We start from the raw sequence: 23,204 nt of genomic DNA, 5'->3' as shown, positions 1-23,204 counted from the left end.
GACCAGGTGATCCAGCAACCTCGTTAGGCACCTTATCAGCGGTAGCAGCTGAGCAGGAGAGACAGAGGTGCAAGGTATGTCTGGAGGGGAGGGGGAGGAATGAATGGACAAGGTTAAGAAGGGGAGCTGGGTTTCAAGGGTTTAGAGGTTGTTTGCTGCTCTGGTGGTGACTTTGTCTCTGTTGCTATTTGTAGCCAGCTTACAGCTAGATGAGGAAAAGGCGGCAGGCAGGCAGCACTGTGGCCAAGGCTCACCGCAAGCTGAACAAGCGCCAGCGAACGGCAGGTGAGTAGCTGGGCGCCCATTCTGGTTATCGCTTCTCGGCCTTTTGGCTAAGATCAAGTGTAGTATCTGTTCTTATCAGTTTAATATCTGATACGTCCCCTATCTGGGGACCATATATTAAATGGATTTTTGGAACAGGGAGATGGAAGAAGAGCTTGCTCTGTCCACTCCACGCATTGACCTGGTATTGCAGTACCTCCAGGACCGGTGCACCTCTCTTATGCTGGTTAAAAAATAGATTTTTTGATTGAACAAAAAATGCAAAAAGCCACTGGACTCTCACTTGGCGAGAACGAAGGCAAACTTGTTCTCCTTCTTCCTTCCTTCCCTGCTTTTTTCTCTGTTCTGTCTAAGTGCGAGCTCTGCCTCCCCCTGTCTGCGGCATGGCATGATGCCTGAATGAAGCCTGGACGGAACGGACCAAAAACATGACATTCCTTGAATTATGGACACTTGTAGCAATGTTTGTTAACTGTTATTGTTTCGTTTGGATTGATCGCTAGTCTGATTGTTATTCTCTATCATGTGCTGTGCACGATGCAATTCTGTTCACCTGATCCCATGTATTTATTTAATCATTGTTATCATGTAAATCTGTGTAATCACTTCATGGAATAAAAGTGTCCAGTACATATCCATTGTGAAGAAGTCAGAGTATGTATTGCTGGCTGGCTGGCTGGCTGGCTGGCTGGCTGGCTGGCTGGCTGGCTGGCTGGCTGGCAGCGTGCATTATCAGTGTTGGAAAAGTGGGCGGGATTAATTATGCAAATTTGCTGCAGCCTGCAGCATGCTGGTCTTTGCAATGACAGCACAAACGTTTTGGAGGGAAATCTGAGCAACATCTAGGTTATCAATCAATTAAAAGTTTAATTAATTGCATTATTGAGTGATTGCGAGCAATCAGCAGCAGGTGGTGCTTAATTGCTTGCTCTATCTACCCTACTTGCAGCTGAAGAGGAACAGACAGACCAGGTGATCCAGCAACCTCGTTAGGCACCTTATCAGCGGTAGCAGCTGAGCAGGAGAGACAGAGGTGCAAGGTATGTCTGGAGGGGAGGGGGAGGAATGAATGGACAAGGTTAAGAAGGGGAGCTGGGTTTCAAGGGTTTAGAGGTTGTTTGCTGCTCTGGTGGTGACTTTGTCTCTGTTGCTATTTGTAGCCAGCTTACAGCTAGATGAGGAAAAGGCGGCAGGCAGGCAGCACTGTGGCCAAGGCTCACCGCAAGCTGAACAAGCGCCAGCGAACGGCAGGTGAGTAGCTGGGCGCCCATTCTGGTTATCGCTTCTCGGCCTTTTGGCTAAGATCAAGTGTAGTATCTGTTCTTATCAGTTTAATATCTGATACGTCCCCTATCTGGGGACCATATATTAAATGGATTTTTGGAACAGGGAGATGGAAGAAGAGCTTGCTCTGTCCACTCCACGCATTGACCTGGTATTGCAGTACCTCCAGGACCGGTGCACCTCTCTTATGCTGGTTAAAAAATAGATTTTTTGATTGAACAAAAAATGCAAAAAGCCACTGGACTCTCACTTGGCGAGAACGAAGGCAAACTTGTTCTCCTTCTTCCTTCCTTCCCTGCTTTTTTCTCTGTTCTGTCTAAGTGCGAGCTCTGCCTCCCCCTGTCTGCGGCATGGCATGATGCCTGAATGAAGCCTGGACGGAACGGACCAAAAACATGACATTCCTTGAATTATGGACACTTGTAGCAATGTTTGTTAACTGTTATTGTTTCGTTTGGATTGATCGCTAGTCTGATTGTTATTCTCTATCATGTGCTGTGCACGATGCAATTCTGTTCACCTGATCCCATGTATTTATTTAATCATTGTTATCATGTAAATCTGTGTAATCACTTCATGGAATAAAAGTGTCCAGTACATATCCATTGTGAAGAAGTCAGAGTATGTATTGCTGGCTGGCTGGCTGGCTGCTGGCTGGCTGGCTGGCTGGCTGGCTGGCTGGCAGCGTGCATTATCAGTGTTGGAAAAGTGGGCGGGATTAATTATGCAAATTTGCTGCAGCCTGCAGCATGCTGGTCTTTGCAATGACAGCACAAACGTTTTGGAGGGAAATCTGAGCAACATCTAGGTTATCAATCAATTAAAAGTTTAATTAATTGCATTATTGAGTGATTGCGAGCAATCAGCAGCAGGTGGTGCTTAATTGCTTGCTCTATCTACCCTACTTGCAGCTGAAGAGGAACAGACAGACCAGGTGATCCAGCAACCTCGTTAGGCACCTTATCAGCGGTAGCAGCTGAGCAGGAGAGACAGAGGTGCAAGGTATGTCTGGAGGGGAGGGGGAGGAATGAATGGACAAGGTTAAGAAGGGGAGCTGGGTTTCAAGGGTTTAGAGGTTGTTTGCTGCTCTGGTGGTGACTTTGTCTCTGTTGCTATTTGTAGCCAGCTTACAGCTAGATGAGGAAAAGGCGGCAGGCAGGCAGCACTGTGGCCAAGGCTCACCGCAAGCTGAACAAGCGCCAGCGAACGGCAGGTGAGTAGCTGGGCGCCCATTCTGGTTATCGCTTCTCGGCCTTTTGGCTAAGATCAAGTGTAGTATCTGTTCTTATCAGTTTAATATCTGATACGTCCCCTATCTGGGGACCATATATTAAATGGATTTTTGGAACAGGGAGATGGAAGAAGAGCTTGCTCTGTCCACTCCACGCATTGACCTGGTATTGCAGTACCTCCAGGACCGGTGCACCTCTCTTATGCTGGTTAAAAAATAGATTTTTTGATTGAACAAAAAATGCAAAAAGCCACTGGACTCTCACTTGGCGAGAACGAAGGCAAACTTGTTCTCCTTCTTCCTTCCTTCCCTGCTTTTTTCTCTGTTCTGTCTAAGTGCGAGCTCTGCCTCCCCCTGTCTGCGGCATGGCATGATGCCTGAATGAAGCCTGGACGGAACGGACCAAAAACATGACATTCCTTGAATTATGGACACTTGTAGCAATGTTTGTTAACTGTTATTGTTTCGTTTGGATTGATCGCTAGTCTGATTGTTATTCTCTATCATGTGCTGTGCACGATGCAATTCTGTTCACCTGATCCCATGTATTTATTTAATCATTGTTATCATGTAAATCTGTGTAATCACTTCATGGAATAAAAGTGTCCAGTACATATCCATTGTGAAGAAGTCAGAGTATGTATTGCTGGCTGGCTGGCTGGCTGGCTGGCTGGCTGGCTGGCTGGCTGCTGGCAGCGTGCATTATCAGTGTTGGAAAAGTGGGCGGGATTAATTATGCAAATTTGCTGCAGCCTGCAGCATGCTGGTCTTTGCAACATCTAGGTTATCAATCAATTAAAAGTTTAATTAATTGCATTATTGAGTGATTGCGAGCAATCAGCAGCAGGTGGTGCTTAATTGCTTGCTCTATCTACCCTACTTGCAGCTGAAGAGGACCCGACCAGGTGATCCAGCAACCTCGTTAGGCACCTTATCAGCGGTAGCAGCTGAGCAGGAGAGACAGAGGTGCAAGGTATGTCTGGAGGGGAGGGGGAGGAATGGACAAGGTTAAGAAGGGGAGCTGGGTTTCAAGGGTTTAGAGGTTGTTTGCTGCTCTGGTGACTTTGTCTCTGTTGCTATTTGTAGCCTGCTTACACCTAGATGAGGAAAAGGCGGCACTGTGCCCAAGGCTCACCGCAAGCTGAACAAGCGCCAGCGAACGGCAGGTGAGTAGCTGGGCGCCCATTCTGGTTATCGCTTCTCGGCCTTTTGGCTAAGATCAAGTGTAGTATCTGTTCTTATCAGTTTAATATCTGATACGTCCCCTATCTGGGGACCATATATTAAATGGATTTTTGGAACAGGGAGATGGAAGAAGAGCTTGCTCTGTCCACTCCACGCATTGACCTGGTATTGCAGTACCTCCAGGACCGGTGCACCTCTCTTATGCTGGTTAAAAAATAGATTTTTTGATTGAACAAAAAATGCAAAAAGCCACTGGACTCTCACTTGGCGAGAACGAAGGCAAACTTGTTCTCCTTCTTCCTTCCTTCCTTCCCTGCTTTTTTCTCTGTTCTGTCTAAGTGCGAGCTCTGCCTCCCCCTGTCTGCGGCATGGCATGCCTGAATGAAGCCTGGACGGAACGGACCAAAAACATGACATTCCTTGAATTATGGACACTTGTAGCAATGTTTGTTAACTGTTATTGTTTCGTTTGGATTGATCGCTAGTCTGATTGTTATTCTCTATCATGTGCTGTGCACGATGCAATTCTTTTCACCTGATCCCATGTATTTATTTAATCATTGTTATCATGTAAATCTGTGTAATCACTTCATGGAATAAAAGTGTCCAGTACATATCCATTGTGAAGAAGTCAGAGTATGTATTGCTGGCTGGCTGGCTGGCTGGCTGGCTGGCTGGCTGGCTGGCTGGCTGGCTGGCAGCGTGCATTATCAGTGTTGGAAAAGTGGGCGGGATTAATTATGCAAATTTGCTGCAGCCTGCAGCATGCTGGTCTTTGCAATGACAGCACAAACGTTTTGGAGGGAAATCTGAGCAACATCTAGGTTATCAATCAATTAAAAGTTTAATTAATTGCATTATTGAGTGATTGCGAGCAATCAGCAGCAGGTGGTGCTTAATTGCTTGCTCTATCTACCCTACTTGCAGCTGAAGAGGACCCGACCAGGTGATCCAGCAACCTCGTTAGGCACCTTATCAGCGGTAGCAGCTGAGCAGGAGAGACAGAGGTGCAAGGTATGTCTGGAGGGGAGGGGGAGGAATGGACAAGGTTAAGAAGGGGAGCTGGGTTTCAAGGGTTTAGAGGTTGTTTGCTGCTCTGGTGACTTTGTCTCTGTTGCTATTTGTAGCCTGCTTACACCTAGATGAGGAAAAGGCGGCACTGTGCCCAAGGCTCACCGCAAGCTGAACAAGCGCCAGCGAACGGCAGGTGAGTAGCTGGGCGCCCATTCTGGTTATCGCTTCTCGGCCTTTTGGCTAAGATCAAGTGTAGTATCTGTTCTTATCAGTTTAATATCTGATACGTCCCCTATCTGGGGACCATATATTAAATGGATTTTTGGAACAGGGAGATGGAAGAAGAGCTTGCTCTGTCCACTCCACGCATTGACCTGGTATTGCAGTACCTCCAGGACCGGTGCACCTCTCTTATGCTGGTTAAAAAATAGATTTTTTGATTGAACAAAAAATGCAAAAAGCCACTGGACTCTCACTTGGCGAGAACGAAGGCAAACTTGTTCTCCTTCTTCCTTCCTTCCTTCCCTGCTTTTTTCTCTGTTCTGTCTAAGTGCGAGCTCTGCCTCCCCCTGTCTGCGGCATGGCATGCCTGAATGAAGCCTGGACGGAACGGACCAAAAACATGACATTCCTTGAATTATGGACACTTGTAGCAATGTTTGTTAACTGTTATTGTTTCGTTTGGATTGATCGCTAGTCTGATTGTTATTCTCTATCATGTGCTGTGCACGATGCAATTCTTTTCACCTGATCCCATGTATTTATTTAATCATTGTTATCATGTAAATCTGTGTAATCACTTCATGGAATAAAAGTGTCCAGTACATATCCATTGTGAAGAAGTCAGAGTATGTATTGCTGGCTGGCTGGCTGGCTGGCTGGCTGGCTGGCTGGCTGGCTGGCTGGCTGGCAGCGTGCATTATCAGTGTTGGAAAAGTGGGCGGGATTAATTATGCAAATTTGCTGCAGCCTGCAGCATGCTGGTCTTTGCAATGACAGCACAAACGTTTTGGAGGGAAATCTGAGCAACATCTAGGTTATCAATCAATTAAAAGTTTAATTAATTGCATTATTGAGTGATTGCGAGCAATCAGCAGCAGGTGGTGCTTAATTGCTTGCTCTATCTACCCTACTTGCAGCTGAAGAGGACCCGACCAGGTGATCCAGCAACCTCGTTAGGCACCTTATCAGCGGTAGCAGCTGAGCAGGAGAGACAGAGGTGCAAGGTATGTCTGGAGGGGAGGGGGAGGAATGGACAAGGTTAAGAAGGGGAGCTGGGTTTCAAGGGTTTAGAGGTTGTTTGCTGCTCTGGTGACTTTGTCTCTGTTGCTATTTGTAGCCTGCTTACACCTAGATGAGGAAAAGGCGGCACTGTGCCCAAGGCTCACCGCAAGCTGAACAAGCGCCAGCGAACGGCAGGTGAGTAGCTGGGCGCCCATTCTGGTTATCGCTTCTCGGCCTTTTGGCTAAGATCAAGTGTAGTATCTGTTCTTATCAGTTTAATATCTGATACGTCCCCTATCTGGGGACCATATATTAAATGGATTTTTGGAACAGGGAGATGGAAGAAGAGCTTGCTCTGTCCACTCCACGCATTGACCTGGTATTGCAGTACCTCCAGGACCGGTGCACCTCTCTTATGCTGGTTAAAAAATAGATTTTTTGATTGAACAAAAAATGCAAAAAGCCACTGGACTCTCACTTGGCGAGAACGAAGGCAAACTTGTTCTCCTTCTTCCTTCCTTCCTTCCCTGCTTTTTTCTCTGTTCTGTCTAAGTGCGAGCTCTGCCTCCCCCTGTCTGCGGCATGGCATGCCTGAATGAAGCCTGGACGGAACGGACCAAAAACATGACATTCCTTGAATTATGGACACTTGTAGCAATGTTTGTTAACTGTTATTGTTTCGTTTGGATTGATCGCTAGTCTGATTGTTATTCTCTATCATGTGCTGTGCACGATGCAATTCTTTTCACCTGATCCCATGTATTTATTTAATCATTGTTATCATGTAAATCTGTGTAATCACTTCATGGAATAAAAGTGTCCAGTACATATCCATTGTGAAGAAGTCAGAGTATGTATTGCTGGCTGGCTGGCTGGCTGGCTGGCTGGCTGGCTGGCTGGCTGGCTGGCTGGCAGCGTGCATTATCAGTGTTGGAAAAGTGGGCGGGATTAATTATGCAAATTTGCTGCAGCCTGCAGCATGCTGGTCTTTGCAATGACAGCACAAACGTTTTGGAGGGAAATCTGAGCAACATCTAGGTTATCAATCAATTAAAAGTTTAATTAATTGCATTATTGAGTGATTGCGAGCAATCAGCAGCAGGTGGTGCTTAATTGCTTGCTCTATCTACCCTACTTGCAGCTGAAGAGGACCCGACCAGGTGATCCAGCAACCTCGTTAGGCACCTTATCAGCGGTAGCAGCTGAGCAGGAGAGACAGAGGTGCAAGGTATGTCTGGAGGGGAGGGGGAGGAATGGACAAGGTTAAGAAGGGGAGCTGGGTTTCAAGGGTTTAGAGGTTGTTTGCTGCTCTGGTGACTTTGTCTCTGTTGCTATTTGTAGCCTGCTTACACCTAGATGAGGAAAAGGCGGCACTGTGCCCAAGGCTCACCGCAAGCTGAACAAGCGCCAGCGAACGGCAGGTGAGTAGCTGGGCGCCCATTCTGGTTATCGCTTCTCGGCCTTTTGGCTAAGATCAAGTGTAGTATCTGTTCTTATCAGTTTAATATCTGATACGTCCCCTATCTGGGGACCATATATTAAATGGATTTTTGGAACAGGGAGATGGAAGAAGAGCTTGCTCTGTCCACTCCACGCATTGACCTGGTATTGCAGTACCTCCAGGACCGGTGCACCTCTCTTATGCTGGTTAAAAAATAGATTTTTTGATTGAACAAAAAATGCAAAAAGCCACTGGACTCTCACTTGGCGAGAACGAAGGCAAACTTGTTCTCCTTCTTCCTTCCTTCCTTCCCTGCTTTTTTCTCTGTTCTGTCTAAGTGCGAGCTCTGCCTCCCCCTGTCTGCGGCATGGCATGCCTGAATGAAGCCTGGACGGAACGGACCAAAAACATGACATTCCTTGAATTATGGACACTTGTAGCAATGTTTGTTAACTGTTATTGTTTCGTTTGGATTGATCGCTAGTCTGATTGTTATTCTCTATCATGTGCTGTGCACGATGCAATTCTTTTCACCTGATCCCATGTATTTATTTAATCATTGTTATCATGTAAATCTGTGTAATCACTTCATGGAATAAAAGTGTCCAGTACATATCCATTGTGAAGAAGTCAGAGTATGTATTGCTGGCTGGCTGGCTGGCTGGCTGGCTGGCTGGCTGGCTGGCTGGCTGGCTGGCAGCGTGCATTATCAGTGTTGGAAAAGTGGGCGGGATTAATTATGCAAATTTGCTGCAGCCTGCAGCATGCTGGTCTTTGCAATGACAGCACAAACGTTTTGGAGGGAAATCTGAGCAACATCTAGGTTATCAATCAATTAAAAGTTTAATTAATTGCATTATTGAGTGATTGCGAGCAATCAGCAGCAGGTGGTGCTTAATTGCTTGCTCTATCTACCCTACTTGCAGCTGAAGAGGACCCGACCAGGTGATCCAGCAACCTCGTTAGGCACCTTATCAGCGGTAGCAGCTGAGCAGGAGAGACAGAGGTGCAAGGTATGTCTGGAGGGGAGGGGGAGGAATGGACAAGGTTAAGAAGGGGAGCTGGGTTTCAAGGGTTTAGAGGTTGTTTGCTGCTCTGGTGACTTTGTCTCTGTTGCTATTTGTAGCCTGCTTACACCTAGATGAGGAAAAGGCGGCACTGTGCCCAAGGCTCACCGCAAGCTGAACAAGCGCCAGCGAACGGCAGGTGAGTAGCTGGGCGCCCATTCTGGTTATCGCTTCTCGGCCTTTTGGCTAAGATCAAGTGTAGTATCTGTTCTTATCAGTTTAATATCTGATACGTCCCCTATCTGGGGACCATATATTAAATGGATTTTTGGAACAGGGAGATGGAAGAAGAGCTTGCTCTGTCCACTCCACGCATTGACCTGGTATTGCAGTACCTCCAGGACCGGTGCACCTCTCTTATGCTGGTTAAAAAATAGATTTTTTGATTGAACAAAAAATGCAAAAAGCCACTGGACTCTCACTTGGCGAGAACGAAGGCAAACTTGTTCTCCTTCTTCCTTCCTTCCTTCCCTGCTTTTTTCTCTGTTCTGTCTAAGTGCGAGCTCTGCCTCCCCCTGTCTGCGGCATGGCATGCCTGAATGAAGCCTGGACGGAACGGACCAAAAACATGACATTCCTTGAATTATGGACACTTGTAGCAATGTTTGTTAACTGTTATTGTTTCGTTTGGATTGATCGCTAGTCTGATTGTTATTCTCTATCATGTGCTGTGCACGATGCAATTCTTTTCACCTGATCCCATGTATTTATTTAATCATTGTTATCATGTAAATCTGTGTAATCACTTCATGGAATAAAAGTGTCCAGTACATATCCATTGTGAAGAAGTCAGAGTATGTATTGCTGGCTGGCTGGCTGGCTGGCTGGCTGGCTGGCTGGCTGGCTGGCTGGCTGGCAGCGTGCATTATCAGTGTTGGAAAAGTGGGCGGGATTAATTATGCAAATTTGCTGCAGCCTGCAGCATGCTGGTCTTTGCAATGACAGCACAAACGTTTTGGAGGGAAATCTGAGCAACATCTAGGTTATCAATCAATTAAAAGTTTAATTAATTGCATTATTGAGTGATTGCGAGCAATCAGCAGCAGGTGGTGCTTAATTGCTTGCTCTATCTACCCTACTTGCAGCTGAAGAGGACCCGACCAGGTGATCCAGCAACCTCGTTAGGCACCTTATCAGCGGTAGCAGCTGAGCAGGAGAGACAGAGGTGCAAGGTATGTCTGGAGGGGAGGGGGAGGAATGGACAAGGTTAAGAAGGGGAGCTGGGTTTCAAGGGTTTAGAGGTTGTTTGCTGCTCTGGTGACTTTGTCTCTGTTGCTATTTGTAGCCTGCTTACACCTAGATGAGGAAAAGGCGGCACTGTGCCCAAGGCTCACCGCAAGCTGAACAAGCGCCAGCGAACGGCAGGTGAGTAGCTGGGCGCCCATTCTGGTTATCGCTTCTCGGCCTTTTGGCTAAGATCAAGTGTAGTATCTGTTCTTATCAGTTTAATATCTGATACGTCCCCTATCTGGGGACCATATATTAAATGGATTTTTGGAACAGGGAGATGGAAGAAGAGCTTGCTCTGTCCACTCCACGCATTGACCTGGTATTGCAGTACCTCCAGGACCGGTGCACCTCTCTTATGCTGGTTAAAAAATAGATTTTTTGATTGAACAAAAAATGCAAAAAGCCACTGGACTCTCACTTGGCGAGAACGAAGGCAAACTTGTTCTCCTTCTTCCTTCCTTCCTTCCCTGCTTTTTTCTCTGTTCTGTCTAAGTGCGAGCTCTGCCTCCCCCTGTCTGCGGCATGGCATGCCTGAATGAAGCCTGGACGGAACGGACCAAAAACATGACATTCCTTGAATTATGGACACTTGTAGCAATGTTTGTTAACTGTTATTGTTTCGTTTGGATTGATCGCTAGTCTGATTGTTATTCTCTATCATGTGCTGTGCACGATGCAATTCTTTTCACCTGATCCCATGTATTTATTTAATCATTGTTATCATGTAAATCTGTGTAATCACTTCATGGAATAAAAGTGTCCAGTACATATCCATTGTGAAGAAGTCAGAGTATGTATTGCTGGCTGGCTGGCTGGCTGGCTGGCTGGCTGGCTGGCTGGCTGGCTGGCTGGCAGCGTGCATTATCAGTGTTGGAAAAGTGGGCGGGATTAATTATGCAAATTTGCTGCAGCCTGCAGCATGCTGGTCTTTGCAATGACAGCACAAACGTTTTGGAGGGAAATCTGAGCAACATCTAGGTTATCAATCAATTAAAAGTTTAATTAATTGCATTATTGAGTGATTGCGAGCAATCAGCAGCAGGTGGTGCTTAATTGCTTGCTCTATCTACCCTACTTGCAGCTGAAGAGGACCCGACCAGGTGATCCAGCAACCTCGTTAGGCACCTTATCAGCGGTAGCAGCTGAGCAGGAGAGACAGAGGTGCAAGGTATGTCTGGAGGGGAGGGGGAGGAATGGACAAGGTTAAGAAGGGGAGCTGGGTTTCAAGGGTTTAGAGGTTGTTTGCTGCTCTGGTGACTTTGTCTCTGTTGCTATTTGTAGCCTGCTTACACCTAGATGAGGAAAAGGCGGCACTGTGCCCAAGGCTCACCGCAAGCTGAACAAGCGCCAGCGAACGGCAGGTGAGTAGCTGGGCGCCCATTCTGGTTATCGCTTCTCGGCCTTTTGGCTAAGATCAAGTGTAGTATCTGTTCTTATCAGTTTAATATCTGATACGTCCCCTATCTGGGGACCATATATTAAATGGATTTTTGGAACAGGGAGATGGAAGAAGAGCTTGCTCTGTCCACTCCACGCATTGACCTGGTATTGCAGTACCTCCAGGACCGGTGCACCTCTCTTATGCTGGTTAAAAAATAGATTTTTTGATTGAACAAAAAATGCAAAAAGCCACTGGACTCTCACTTGGCGAGAACGAAGGCAAACTTGTTCTCCTTCTTCCTTCCTTCCTTCCCTGCTTTTTTCTCTGTTCTGTCTAAGTGCGAGCTCTGCCTCCCCCTGTCTGCGGCATGGCATGCCTGAATGAAGCCTGGACGGAACGGACCAAAAACATGACATTCCTTGAATTATGGACACTTGTAGCAATGTTTGTTAACTGTTATTGTTTCGTTTGGATTGATCGCTAGTCTGATTGTTATTCTCTATCATGTGCTGTGCACGATGCAATTCTTTTCACCTGATCCCATGTATTTATTTAATCATTGTTATCATGTAAATCTGTGTAATCACTTCATGGAATAAAAGTGTCCAGTACATATCCATTGTGAAGAAGTCAGAGTATGTATTGCTGGCTGGCTGGCTGGCTGGCTGGCTGGCTGGCTGGCTGGCTGGCTGGCTGGCAGCGTGCATTATCAGTGTTGGAAAAGTGGGCGGGATTAATTATGCAAATTTGCTGCAGCCTGCAGCATGCTGGTCTTTGCAATGACAGCACAAACGTTTTGGAGGGAAATCTGAGCAACATCTAGGTTATCAATCAATTAAAAGTTTAATTAATTGCATTATTGAGTGATTGCGAGCAATCAGCAGCAGGTGGTGCTTAATTGCTTGCTCTATCTACCCTACTTGCAGCTGAAGAGGACCCGACCAGGTGATCCAGCAACCTCGTTAGGCACCTTATCAGCGGTAGCAGCTGAGCAGGAGAGACAGAGGTGCAAGGTATGTCTGGAGGGGAGGGGGAGGAATGGACAAGGTTAAGAAGGGGAGCTGGGTTTCAAGGGTTTAGAGGTTGTTTGCTGCTCTGGTGACTTTGTCTCTGTTGCTATTTGTAGCCTGCTTACACCTAGATGAGGAAAAGGCGGCACTGTGCCCAAGGCTCACCGCAAGCTGAACAAGCGCCAGCGAACGGCAGGTGAGTAGCTGGGCGCCCATTCTGGTTATCGCTTCTCGGCCTTTTGGCTAAGATCAAGTGTAGTATCTGTTCTTATCAGTTTAATATCTGATACGTCCCCTATCTGGGGACCATATATTAAATGGATTTTTGGAACAGGGAGATGGAAGAAGAGCTTGCTCTGTCCACTCCACGCATTGACCTGGTATTGCAGTACCTCCAGGACCGGTGCACCTCTCTTATGCTGGTTAAAAAATAGATTTTTTGATTGAACAAAAAATGCAAAAAGCCACTGGACTCTCACTTGGCGAGAACGAAGGCAAACTTGTTCTCCTTCTTCCTTCCTTCCTTCCCTGCTTTTTTCTCTGTTCTGTCTAAGTGCGAGCTCTGCCTCCCCCTGTCTGCGGCATGGCATGCCTGAATGAAGCCTGGACGGAACGGACCAAAAACATGACATTCCTTGAATTATGGACACTTGTAGCAATGTTTGTTAACTGTTATTGTTTCGTTTGGATTGATCGCTAGTCTGATTGTTATTCTCTATCATGTGCTGTGCACGATGCAATTCTTTTCACCTGATCCCATGTATTTATTTAATCATTGTTATCATGTAAATCTGTGTAATCACTTCATGGAATAAAAGTGTCCAGTACATATCCATTGTGAAGAAGTCAGAGTATGTATTGCTGGCTGGCTGGCTGGCTGGCTGGCTGGCTGGCTGGCTGGCTGGCTGGCTGGCAGCGTGCATTATCAGTGTTGGAAAAGTGGGCGGGATTAATTATGCAAATTTGCTGCAGCCTGCAGCATGCTGGTCTTTGCAATGACAGCACAAACGTTTTGGAGGGAAATCTGAGCAACATCTAGGTTATCAATCAATTAAAAGTTTAATTAATTGCATTATTGAGTGATTGCGAGCAATCAGCAGCAGGTGGTGCTTAATTGCTTGCTCTATCTACCCTACTTGCAGCTGAAGAGGACCCGACCAGGTGATCCAGCAACCTCGTTAGGCACCTTATCAGCGGTAGCAGCTGAGCAGGAGAGACAGAGGTGCAAGGTATGTCTGGAGGGGAGGGGGAGGAATGGACAAGGTTAAGAAGGGGAGCTGGGTTTCAAGGGTTTAGAGGTTGTTTGCTGCTCTGGTGACTTTGTCTCTGTTGCTATTTGTAGCCTGCTTACACCTAGATGAGGAAAAGGCGGCACTGTGCCCAAGGCTCACCGCAAGCTGAACAAGCGCCAGCGAACGGCAGGTGAGTAGCTGGGCGCCCATTCTGGTTATCGCTTCTCGGCCTTTTGGCTAAGATCAAGTGTAGTATCTGTTCTTATCAGTTTAATATCTGATACGTCCCCTATCTGGGGACCATATATTAAATGGATTTTTGGAACAGGGAGATGGAAGAAGAGCTTGCTCTGTCCACTCCACGCATTGACCTGGTATTGCAGTACCTCCAGGACCGGTGCACCTCTCTTATGCTGGTTAAAAAATAGATTTTTTGATTGAACAAAAAATGCAAAAAGCCACTGGACTCTCACTTGGCGAGAACGAAGGCAAACTTGTTCTCCTTCTTCCTTCCTTCCTTCCCTGCTTTTTTCTCTGTTCTGTCTAAGTGCGAGCTCTGCCTCCCCCTGTCTGCGGCATGGCATGCCTGAATGAAGCCTGGACGGAACGGACCAAAAACATGACATTCCTTGAATTATGGACACTTGTAGCAATGTTTGTTAACTGTTATTGTTTCGTTTGGATTGATCGCTAGTCTGATTGTTATTCTCTATCATGTGCTGTGCACGATGCAATTCTTTTCACCTGATCCCATGTATTTATTTAATCATTGTTATCATGTAAATCTGTGTAATCACTTCATGGAATAAAAGTGTCCAGTACATATCCATTGTGAAGAAGTCAGAGTATGTATTGCTGGCTGGCTGGCTGGCTGGCTGGCTGGCAGCGTGCATTATCAGTGTTGGAAAAGTGGGCGGGATTAATTATGCAAATTTGCTGCAGCCTGCAGCATGCTGGTCTTTGCAATGACAGCACAAACGTTTTGGAGGGAAATCTGAGCAACATCTAGGTTATCAATCAATTAAAAGTTTAATTAATTGCATTATTGAGTGATTGCGAGCAATCAGCAGCAGGTGGTGCTTAATTGCTTGCTCTATCTACCCTACTTGCAGCTGAAGAGGACCCGACCAGGTGATCCAGCAACCTCGTTAGGCACCTTATCAGCGGTAGCAGCTGAGCAGGAGAGACAGAGGTGCAAGGTATGTCTGGAGGGGAGGGGGAGGAATGGACAAGGTTAAGAAGGGGAGCTGGGTTTCAAGGGTTTAGAGGTTGTTTGCTGCTCTGGTGACTTTGTCTCTGTTGCTATTTGTAGCCTGCTTACACCTAGATGAGGAAAAGGCGGCACTGTGCCCAAGGCTCACCGCAAGCTGAACAAGCGCCAGCGAACGGCAGGTGAGTAGCTGGGCGCCCATTCTGGTTATCGCTTCTCGGCCTTTTGGCTAAGATCAAGTGTAGTATCTGTTCTTATCAGTTTAATATCTGATACGTCCCCTATCTGGGGACCATATATTAAATGGATTTTTGGAACAGGGAGATGGAAGAAGAGCTTGCTCTGTCCACTCCACGCATTGACCTGGTATTGCAGTACCTCCAGGACCGGTGCACCTCTCTTATGCTGGTTAAAAAATAGATTTTTTGATTGAACAAAAAATGCAAAAAGCCACTGGACTCTCACTTGGCGAGAACGAAGGCAAACTTGTTCTCCTTCTTCCTTCCTTCCTTCCCTGCTTTTTTCTCTGTTCTGTCTAAGTGCGAGCTCTGCCTCCCCCTGTCTGCGGCATGGCATGCCTGAATGAAGCCTGGACGGAACGGACCAAAAACATGACATTCCTTGAATTATGGACACTTGTAGCAATGTTTGTTAACTGTTATTGTTTCGTTTGGATTGATCGCTAGTCTGATTGTTATTCTCTATCATGTGCTGTGCACGATGCAATTCTTTTCACCTGATCCCATGTATTTATTTAATCATTGTTATCATGTAAATCTGTGTAATCACTTCATGGAATAAAAGTGTCCAGTACATATCCATTGTGAAGAAGTCAGAGTATGTATTGCTGGCTGGCTGGCTGGCTGGCTGGCTGGCTGGCTGGCTGGCTGGCTGGCTGGCAGCGTGCATTATCAGTGTTGGAAAAGTGGGCGGGATTAATTATGCAAATTTGCTGCAGCCTGCAGCATGCTGGTCTTTGCAATGACAGCACAAACGTTTTGGAGGGAAATCTGAGCAACATCTAGGTTATCAATCAATTAAAAGTTTAATTAATTGCATTATTGAGTGATTGCGAGCAATCAGCAGCAGGTGGTGCTTAATTGCTTGCTCTATCTACCCTACTTGCAGCTGAAGAGGACCCGACCAGGTGATCCAGCAACCTCGTTAGGCACCTTATCAGCGGTAGCAGCTGAGCAGGAGAGACAGAGGTGCAAGGTATGTCTGGAGGGGAGGGGGAGGAATGGACAAGGTTAAGAAGGGGAGCTGGGTTTCAAGGGTTTAGAGGTTGTTTGCTGCTCTGGTGACTTTGTCTCTGTTGCTATTTGTAGCCTGCTTACACCTAGATGAGGAAAAGGCGGCACTGTGCCCAAGGCTCACCGCAAGCTGAACAAGCGCCAGCGAACGGCAGGTGAGTAGCTGGGCGCCCATTCTGGTTATCGCTTCTCGGCCTTTTGGCTAAGATCAAGTGTAGTATCTGTTCTTATCAGTTTAATATCTGATACGTCCCCTATCTGGGGACCATATATTAAATGGATTTTTGGAACAGGGAGATGGAAGAAGAGCTTGCTCTGTCCACTCCACGCATTGACCTGGTATTGCAGTACCTCCAGGACCGGTGCACCTCTCTTATGCTGGTTAAAAAATAGATTTTTTGATTGAACAAAAAATGCAAAAAGCCACTGGACTCTCACTTGGCGAGAACGAAGGCAAACTTGTTCTCCTTCTTCCTTCCTTCCTTCCCTGCTTTTTTCTCTGTTCTGTCTAAGTGCGAGCTCTGCCTCCCCCTGTCTGCGGCATGGCATGCCTGAATGAAGCCTGGACGGAACGGACCAAAAACATGACATTCCTTGAATTATGGACACTTGTAGCAATGTTTGTTAACTGTTATTGTTTCGTTTGGATTGATCGCTAGTCTGATTGTTATTCTCTATCATGTGCTGTGCACGATGCAATTCTTTTCACCTGATCCCATGTATTTATTTAATCATTGTTATCATGTAAATCTGTGTAATCACTTCATGGAATAAAAGTGTCCAGTACATATCCATTGTGAAGAAGTCAGAGTATGTATTGCTCTGGCTGGCTGGCTGGCTGGCTGGCTGGCTGGCTGGCTGGCTGGCTGGCAGCGTGCATTATCAGTGTTGGAAAAGTGGGCGGGATTAATTATGCAAATTTGCTGCAGCCTGCAGCATGCTGGTCTTTGCAATGACAGCACAAACGTTTTGGAGGGAAATCTGAGCAACATCTAGGTTATCAATCAATTAAAAGTTTAATTAATTGCATTATTGAGTGATTGCGAGCAATCAGCAGCAGGTGGTGCTTAATTGCTTGCTCTATCTACCCTACTTGCAGCTGAAGAGGACCCGACCAGGTGATCCAGCAACCTCGTTAGGCACCTTATCAGCGGTAGCAGCTGAGCAGGAGAGACAGAGGTGCAAGGTATGTCTGGAGGGGAGGGGGAGGAATGGACAAGGTTAAGAAGGGGAGCTGGGTTTCAAGGGTTTAGAGGTTGTTTGCTGCTCTGGTGACTTTGTCTCTGTTGCTATTTGTAGCCTGCTTACACCTAGATGAGGAAAAGGCGGCACTGTGCCCAAGGCTCACCGCAAGCTGAACAAGCGCCAGCGAACGGCAGGTGAGTAGCTGGGCGCCCATTCTGGTTATCGCTTCTCGGCCTTTTGGCTAAGATCAAGTGTAGTATCTGTTCTTATCAGTTTAATATCTGATACGTCCCCTATCTGGGGACCATATATTAAATGGATTTTTGGAACAGGGAGATGGAAGAAGAGCTTGCTCTGTCCACTCCACGCATTGACCTGGTATTGCAGTACCTCCAGGACCGGTGCACCTCTCTTATGCTGGTTAAAAAATAGATTTTTTGATTGAACAAAAAATGCAAAAAGCCACTGGACTCTCACTTGGCGAGAACGAAGGCAAACTTGTTCTCCTTCTTCCTTCCTTCCTTCCCTGCTTTTTTCTCTGTTCTGTCTAAGTGCGAGCTCTGCCTCCCCCTGTCTGCGGCATGGCATGCCTGAATGAAGCCTGGACGGAACGGACCAAAAACATGACATTCCTTGAATTATGGACACTTGTAGCAATGTTTGTTAACTGTTATTGTTTCGTTTGGATTGATCGCTAGTCTGATTGTTATTCTCTATCATGTGCTGTGCACGATGCAATTCTTTTCACCTGATCCCATGTATTTATTTAATCATTGTTATCATGTAAATCTGTGTAATCACTTCATGGAATAAAAGTGTCCAGTACATATCCATTGTGAAGAAGTCAGAGTATGTATTGCTGGCTGGCTGGCTGGCTGGCTGGCTGGCTGGCTGGCTGGCTGGCTGGCTGGCAGCGTGCATTATCAGTGTTGGAAAAGTGGGCGGGATTAATTATGCAAATTTGCTGCAGCCTGCAGCATGCTGGTCTTTGCAATGACAGCACAAACGTTTTGGAGGGAAATCTGAGCAACATCTAGGTTATCAATCAATTAAAAGTTTAATTAATTGCATTATTGAGTGATTGCGAGCAATCAGCAGCAGGTGGTGCTTAATTGCTTGCTCTATCTACCCTACTTGCAGCTGAAGAGGACCCGACCAGGTGATCCAGCAACCTCGTTAGGCACCTTATCAGCGGTAGCAGCTGAGCAGGAGAGACAGAGGTGCAAGGTATGTCTGGAGGGGAGGGGGAGGAATGGACAAGGTTAAGAAGGGGAGCTGGGTTTCAAGGGTTTAGAGGTTGTTTGCTGCTCTGGTGACTTTGTCTCTGTTGCTATTTGTAGCCTGCTTACACCTAGATGAGGAAAAGGCGGCACTGTGCCCAAGGCTCACCGCAAGCTGAACAAGCGCCAGCGAACGGCAGGTGAGTAGCTGGGCGCCCATTCTGGTTATCGCTTCTCGGCCTTTTGGCTAAGATCAAGTGTAGTATCTGTTCTTATCAGTTTAATATCTGATACGTCCCCTATCTGGGGACCATATATTAAATGGATTTTTGGAACAGGGAGATGGAAGAAGAGCTTGCTCTGTCCACTCCACGCATTGACCTGGTATTGCAGTACCTCCAGGACCGGTGCACCTCTCTTATGCTGGTTAAAAAATAGATTTTTTGATTGAACAAAAAATGCAAAAAGCCACTGGACTCTCACTTGGCGAGAACGAAGGCAAACTTGTTCTCCTTCTTCCTTCCTTCCTTCCCTGCTTTTTTCTCTGTTCTGTCTAAGTGCGAGCTCTGCCTCCCCCTGTCTGCGGCATGGCATGCCTGAATGAAGCCTGGACGGAACGGACCAAAAACATGACATTCCTTGAATTATGGACACTTGTAGCAATGTTTGTTAACTGTTATTGTTTCGTTTGGATTGATCGCTAGTCTGATTGTTATTCTCTATCATGTGCTGTGCACGATGCAATTCTTTTCACCTGATCCCATGTATTTATTTAATCATTGTTATCATGTAAATCTGTGTAATCACTTCATGGAATAAAAGTGTCCAGTACATATCCATTGTGAAGAAGTCAGAGTATGTATGGCTGGCTGGCTGGCTGGCTGGCTGGCTGGCTGGCTGGCTGGCTGGCTGGCAGCGTGCATTATCAGTGTTGGAAAAGTGGGCGGGATTAATTATGCAAATTTGCTGCAGCCTGCAGCATGCTGGTCTTTGCAATGACAGCACAAACGTTTTGGAGGGAAATCTGAGCAACATCTAGGTTATCAATCAATTAAAAGTTTAATTAATTGCATTATTGAGTGATTGCGAGCAATCAGCAGCAGGTGGTGCTTAATTGCTTGCTCTATCTACCCTACTTGCAGCTGAAGAGGACCCGACCAGGTGATCCAGCAACCTCGTTAGGCACCTTATCAGCGGTAGCAGCTGAGCAGGAGAGACAGAGGTGCAAGGTATGTCTGGAGGGGAGGGGGAGGAATGGACAAGGTTAAGAAGGGGAGCTGGGTTTCAAGGGTTTAGAGGTTGTTTGCTGCTCTGGTGACTTTGTCTCTGTTGCTATTTGTAGCCTGCTTACACCTAGATGAGGAAAAGGCGGCACTGTGCCCAAGGCTCACCGCAAGCTGAACAAGCGCCAGCGAACGGCAGGTGAGTAGCTGGGCGCCCATTCTGGTTATCGCTTCTCGGCCTTTTGGCTAAGATCAAGTGTAGTATCTGTTCTTATCAGTTTAATATCTGATACGTCCCCTATCTGGGGACCATATATTAAATGGATTTTTGGAACAGGGAGATGGAAGAAGAGCTTGCTCTGTCCACTCCACGCATTGACCTGGTATTGCAGTACCTCCAGGACCGGTGCACCTCTCTTATGCTGGTTAAAAAATAGATTTTTTGATTGAACAAAAAATGCAAAAAGCCACTGGACTCTCACTTGGCGAGAACGAAGGCAAACTTGTTCTCCTTCTTCCTTCCTTCCTTCCCTGCTTTTTTCTCTGTTCTGTCTAAGTGCGAGCTCTGCCTCCCCCTGTCTGCGGCATGGCATGCCTGAATGAAGCCTGGACGGAACGGACCAAAAACATGACATTCCTTGAATTATGGACACTTGTAGCAATGTTTGTTAACTGTTATTGTTTCGTTTGGATTGATCGCTAGTCTGATTGTTATTCTCTATCATGTGCTGTGCACGATGCAATTCTTTTCACCTGATCCCATGTATTTATTTAATCATTGTTATCATGTAAATCTGTGTAATCACTTCATGGAATAAAAGTGTCCAGTACATATCCATTGTGAAGAAGTCAGAGTATGTATTGCTGGCTGGCTGGCTGGCTGGCTGGCTGGCTGGCTGGCTGGCTGGCTGGCTGGCAGCGTGCATTATCAGTGTTGGAAAAGTGGGCGGGATTAATTATGCAAATTTGCTGCAGCCTGCAGCATGCTGGTCTTTGCAATGACAGCACAAACGTTTTGGAGGGAAATCTGAGCAACATCTAGGTTATCAATCAATTAAAAGTTTAATTAATTGCATTATTGAGTGATTGCGAGCAATCAGCAGCAGGTGGTGCTTAATTGCTTGCTCTATCTACCCTACTTGCAGCTGAAGAGGACCCGACCAGGTGATCCAGCAACCTCGTTAGGCACCTTATCAGCGGTAGCAGCTGAGCAGGAGAGACAGAGGTGCAAGGTATGTCTGGAGGGGAGGGGGAGGAATGGACAAGGTTAAGAAGGGGAGCTGGGTTTCAAGGGTTTAGAGGTTGTTTGCTGCTCTGGTGACTTTGTCTCTGTTGCTATTTGTAGCCTGCTTACACCTAGATGAGGAAAAGGCGGCACTGTGCCCAAGGCTCACCGCAAGCTGAACAAGCGCCAGCGAACGGCAGGTGAGTAGCTGGGCGCCCATTCTGGTTATCGCTTCTCGGCCTTTTGGCTAAGATCAAGTGTAGTATCTGTTCTTATCAGTTTAATATCTGATACGTCCCCTATCTGGGGACCATATATTAAATGGATTTTTGGAACAGGGAGATGGAAGAAGAGCTTGCTCTGTCCACTCCACGCATTGACCTGGTATTGCAGTACCTCCAGGACCGGTGCACCTCTCTTATGCTGGTTAAAAAATAGATTTTTTGATTGAACAAAAAATGCAAAAAGCCACTGGACTCTCACTTGGCGAGAACGAAGGCAAACTTGTTCTCCTTCTTCCTTCCTTCCTTCCCTGCTTTTTTCTCTGTTCTGTCTAAGTGCGAGCTCTGCCTCCCCCTGTCTGCGGCATGGCATGCCTGAATGAAGCCTGGACGGAACGGACCAAAAACATGACATTCCTTGAATTATGGACACTTGTAGCAATGTTTGTTAACTGTTATTGTTTCGTTTGGATTGATCGCTAGTCTGATTGTTATTCTCTATCATGTGCTGTGCACGATGCAATTCTTTTCACCTGATCCCATGTATTTATTTAATCATTGTTATCATGTAAATCTGTGTAATCACTTCATGGAATAAAAGTGTCCAGTACATATCCATTGTGAAGAAGTCAGAGTATGTATGGCTGGCTGGCTGGCTGGCTGGCTGGCTGGCTGGCTGGCTGGCTGGCTGGCAGCGTGCATTATCAGTGTTGGAAAAGTGGGCGGGATTAATTATGCAAATTTGCTGCAGCCTGCAGCATGCTGGTCTTTGCAATGACAGCACAAACGTTTTGGAGGGAAATCTGAGCAACATCTAGGTTATCAATCAATTAAAAGTTTAATTAATTGCATTATTGAGTGATTGCGAGCAATCAGCAGCAGGTGGTGCTTAATTGCTTGCTCTATCTACCCTACTTGCAGCTGAAGAGGACCCGACCAGGTGATCCAGCAACCTCGTTAGGCACCTTATCAGCGGTAGCAGCTGAGCAGGAGAGACAGAGGTGCAAGGTATGTCTGGAGGGGAGGGGGAGGAATGGACAAGGTTAAGAAGGGGAGCTGGGTTTCAAGGGTTTAGAGGTTGTTTGCTGCTCTGGTGACTTTGTCTCTGTTGCTATTTGTAGCCTGCTTACACCTAGATGAGGAAAAGGCGGCACTGTGCCCAAGGCTCACCGCAAGCTGAACAAGCGCCAGCGAACGGCAGGTGAGTAGCTGGGCGCCCATTCTGGTTATCGCTTCTCGGCCTTTTGGCTAAGATCAAGTGTAGTATCTGTTCTTATCAGTTTAATATCTGATACGTCCCCTATCTGGGGACCATATATTAAATGGATTTTTGGAACAGGGAGATGGAAGAAGAGCTTGCTCTGTCCACTCCACGCATTGACCTGGTATTGCAGTACCTCCAGGACCGGTGCACCTCTCTTATGCTGGTTAAAAAATAGATTTTTTGATTGAACAAAAAATGCAAAAAGCCACTGGACTCTCACTTGGCGAGAACGAAGGCAAACTTGTTCTCCTTCTTCCTTCCTTCCCTGCTTTTTTCTCTGTTCTGTCGAAGTGCGAGCTCTGCCTCCCCCTGTCTGCGGCATGGCATGATGCCTGAATGAAGCCTGGACGGAACGGACCAAAAACATGACATTCCTTGAATTATGGACACTTGTAGCAATGTTTGTTAACTGTTATTGTTTCGTTTGGATTGATCGATCGCTAGTCTGATTGTTATTCTCTATCATGTGCTGTGCACGATGCAATTCTGTTCACCTGATCCCATGTATTTATTTATTTAATCATTGTTATCATGTAAATCTGTGTAATCACTTCATGGAATAAAAGTGTCCAGTACATATCCATTGTGAAGAAGTCAGAGTATGTATGGCTGGCTGGCTGGCTGGCTGGCTGGCTGGCTGGCTGGCTGGCTGGCTGCGTGCATTATCAGTGTTGGAAAAGTGGGCGGGATTAATTATGCAAATTTGCTGCAGCCTGCAGCATGCTGGTCTTTGCAATGACAGCACAAACGTTTTGGAGGGAAATCTGAGCAACATCTAGGTTATCAATCAATTAAAAGTTTAATTAATTGCATTATTGA

At 46.5% G+C, this 23,204-nt stretch overlaps 19 non-coding genes across 19 annotated transcripts; all 19 read left to right on the top strand.

Annotated features, from left to right (window-relative positions):
- Positions 1-312: 312 nt before the first annotated feature.
- LOC134584065 (U2 spliceosomal RNA) lies at positions 313-503 on the top strand. The gene has a single exon (XR_010086411.1). It is a non-coding gene; the product is annotated as a U2 spliceosomal RNA (small nuclear RNA).
- A 1,060-nt stretch (positions 504-1,563) lies between these two features.
- LOC134584062 (U2 spliceosomal RNA) lies at positions 1,564-1,754 on the top strand. Its single transcript, XR_010086410.1, has one exon. It is a non-coding gene; the product is annotated as a U2 spliceosomal RNA (small nuclear RNA).
- A 1,055-nt stretch (positions 1,755-2,809) lies between these two features.
- LOC134584061 (U2 spliceosomal RNA) lies at positions 2,810-3,000 on the top strand. Its single transcript, XR_010086409.1, has one exon. It is a non-coding gene; the product is annotated as a U2 spliceosomal RNA (small nuclear RNA).
- A 993-nt stretch (positions 3,001-3,993) lies between these two features.
- Positions 3,994-4,184, top strand: LOC134584060 (U2 spliceosomal RNA). The gene has a single exon (XR_010086408.1). It is a non-coding gene; the product is annotated as a U2 spliceosomal RNA (small nuclear RNA).
- A 1,035-nt stretch (positions 4,185-5,219) lies between these two features.
- Positions 5,220-5,410, top strand: LOC134584059 (U2 spliceosomal RNA). Its single transcript, XR_010086407.1, has one exon. It is a non-coding gene; the product is annotated as a U2 spliceosomal RNA (small nuclear RNA).
- A 1,035-nt stretch (positions 5,411-6,445) lies between these two features.
- On the top strand, positions 6,446-6,636 carry LOC134584058 (U2 spliceosomal RNA). The gene has a single exon (XR_010086406.1). It is a non-coding gene; the product is annotated as a U2 spliceosomal RNA (small nuclear RNA).
- A 1,035-nt stretch (positions 6,637-7,671) lies between these two features.
- Positions 7,672-7,862, top strand: LOC134584057 (U2 spliceosomal RNA). The gene has a single exon (XR_010086405.1). It is a non-coding gene; the product is annotated as a U2 spliceosomal RNA (small nuclear RNA).
- Positions 7,863-8,897: 1,035 nt separating this feature from the next.
- On the top strand, positions 8,898-9,088 carry LOC134584056 (U2 spliceosomal RNA). The gene has a single exon (XR_010086404.1). It is a non-coding gene; the product is annotated as a U2 spliceosomal RNA (small nuclear RNA).
- A 1,035-nt stretch (positions 9,089-10,123) lies between these two features.
- LOC134584055 (U2 spliceosomal RNA) lies at positions 10,124-10,314 on the top strand. The gene has a single exon (XR_010086403.1). It is a non-coding gene; the product is annotated as a U2 spliceosomal RNA (small nuclear RNA).
- Positions 10,315-11,349: 1,035 nt separating this feature from the next.
- On the top strand, positions 11,350-11,540 carry LOC134584054 (U2 spliceosomal RNA). Its single transcript, XR_010086402.1, has one exon. It is a non-coding gene; the product is annotated as a U2 spliceosomal RNA (small nuclear RNA).
- A 1,035-nt stretch (positions 11,541-12,575) lies between these two features.
- On the top strand, positions 12,576-12,766 carry LOC134584053 (U2 spliceosomal RNA). The gene has a single exon (XR_010086401.1). It is a non-coding gene; the product is annotated as a U2 spliceosomal RNA (small nuclear RNA).
- A 1,035-nt stretch (positions 12,767-13,801) lies between these two features.
- Positions 13,802-13,992, top strand: LOC134584050 (U2 spliceosomal RNA). Its single transcript, XR_010086400.1, has one exon. It is a non-coding gene; the product is annotated as a U2 spliceosomal RNA (small nuclear RNA).
- A 1,011-nt stretch (positions 13,993-15,003) lies between these two features.
- On the top strand, positions 15,004-15,194 carry LOC134584049 (U2 spliceosomal RNA). The gene has a single exon (XR_010086399.1). It is a non-coding gene; the product is annotated as a U2 spliceosomal RNA (small nuclear RNA).
- Positions 15,195-16,229: 1,035 nt separating this feature from the next.
- On the top strand, positions 16,230-16,420 carry LOC134584048 (U2 spliceosomal RNA). The gene has a single exon (XR_010086398.1). It is a non-coding gene; the product is annotated as a U2 spliceosomal RNA (small nuclear RNA).
- Positions 16,421-17,453: 1,033 nt separating this feature from the next.
- On the top strand, positions 17,454-17,644 carry LOC134584047 (U2 spliceosomal RNA). Its single transcript, XR_010086397.1, has one exon. It is a non-coding gene; the product is annotated as a U2 spliceosomal RNA (small nuclear RNA).
- A 1,035-nt stretch (positions 17,645-18,679) lies between these two features.
- LOC134584046 (U2 spliceosomal RNA) lies at positions 18,680-18,870 on the top strand. The gene has a single exon (XR_010086396.1). It is a non-coding gene; the product is annotated as a U2 spliceosomal RNA (small nuclear RNA).
- A 1,031-nt stretch (positions 18,871-19,901) lies between these two features.
- Positions 19,902-20,092, top strand: LOC134584045 (U2 spliceosomal RNA). Its single transcript, XR_010086395.1, has one exon. It is a non-coding gene; the product is annotated as a U2 spliceosomal RNA (small nuclear RNA).
- A 1,035-nt stretch (positions 20,093-21,127) lies between these two features.
- On the top strand, positions 21,128-21,318 carry LOC134584044 (U2 spliceosomal RNA). Its single transcript, XR_010086394.1, has one exon. It is a non-coding gene; the product is annotated as a U2 spliceosomal RNA (small nuclear RNA).
- Positions 21,319-22,349: 1,031 nt separating this feature from the next.
- Positions 22,350-22,540, top strand: LOC134584043 (U2 spliceosomal RNA). Its single transcript, XR_010086393.1, has one exon. It is a non-coding gene; the product is annotated as a U2 spliceosomal RNA (small nuclear RNA).
- The last annotated feature ends 664 nt before the right edge of the window (positions 22,541-23,204 follow it).

This window comes from Pelobates fuscus, chromosome 13, assembly GCF_036172605.1.
Source record: "Pelobates fuscus isolate aPelFus1 chromosome 13, aPelFus1.pri, whole genome shotgun sequence".
Lineage (NCBI taxonomy): Eukaryota > Metazoa > Chordata > Amphibia > Anura > Pelobatidae > Pelobates > Pelobates fuscus.
The sequence above is the reverse complement of the archived record's forward strand: the minus strand, read 5'-3'. Positions and strand labels throughout refer to the sequence as shown.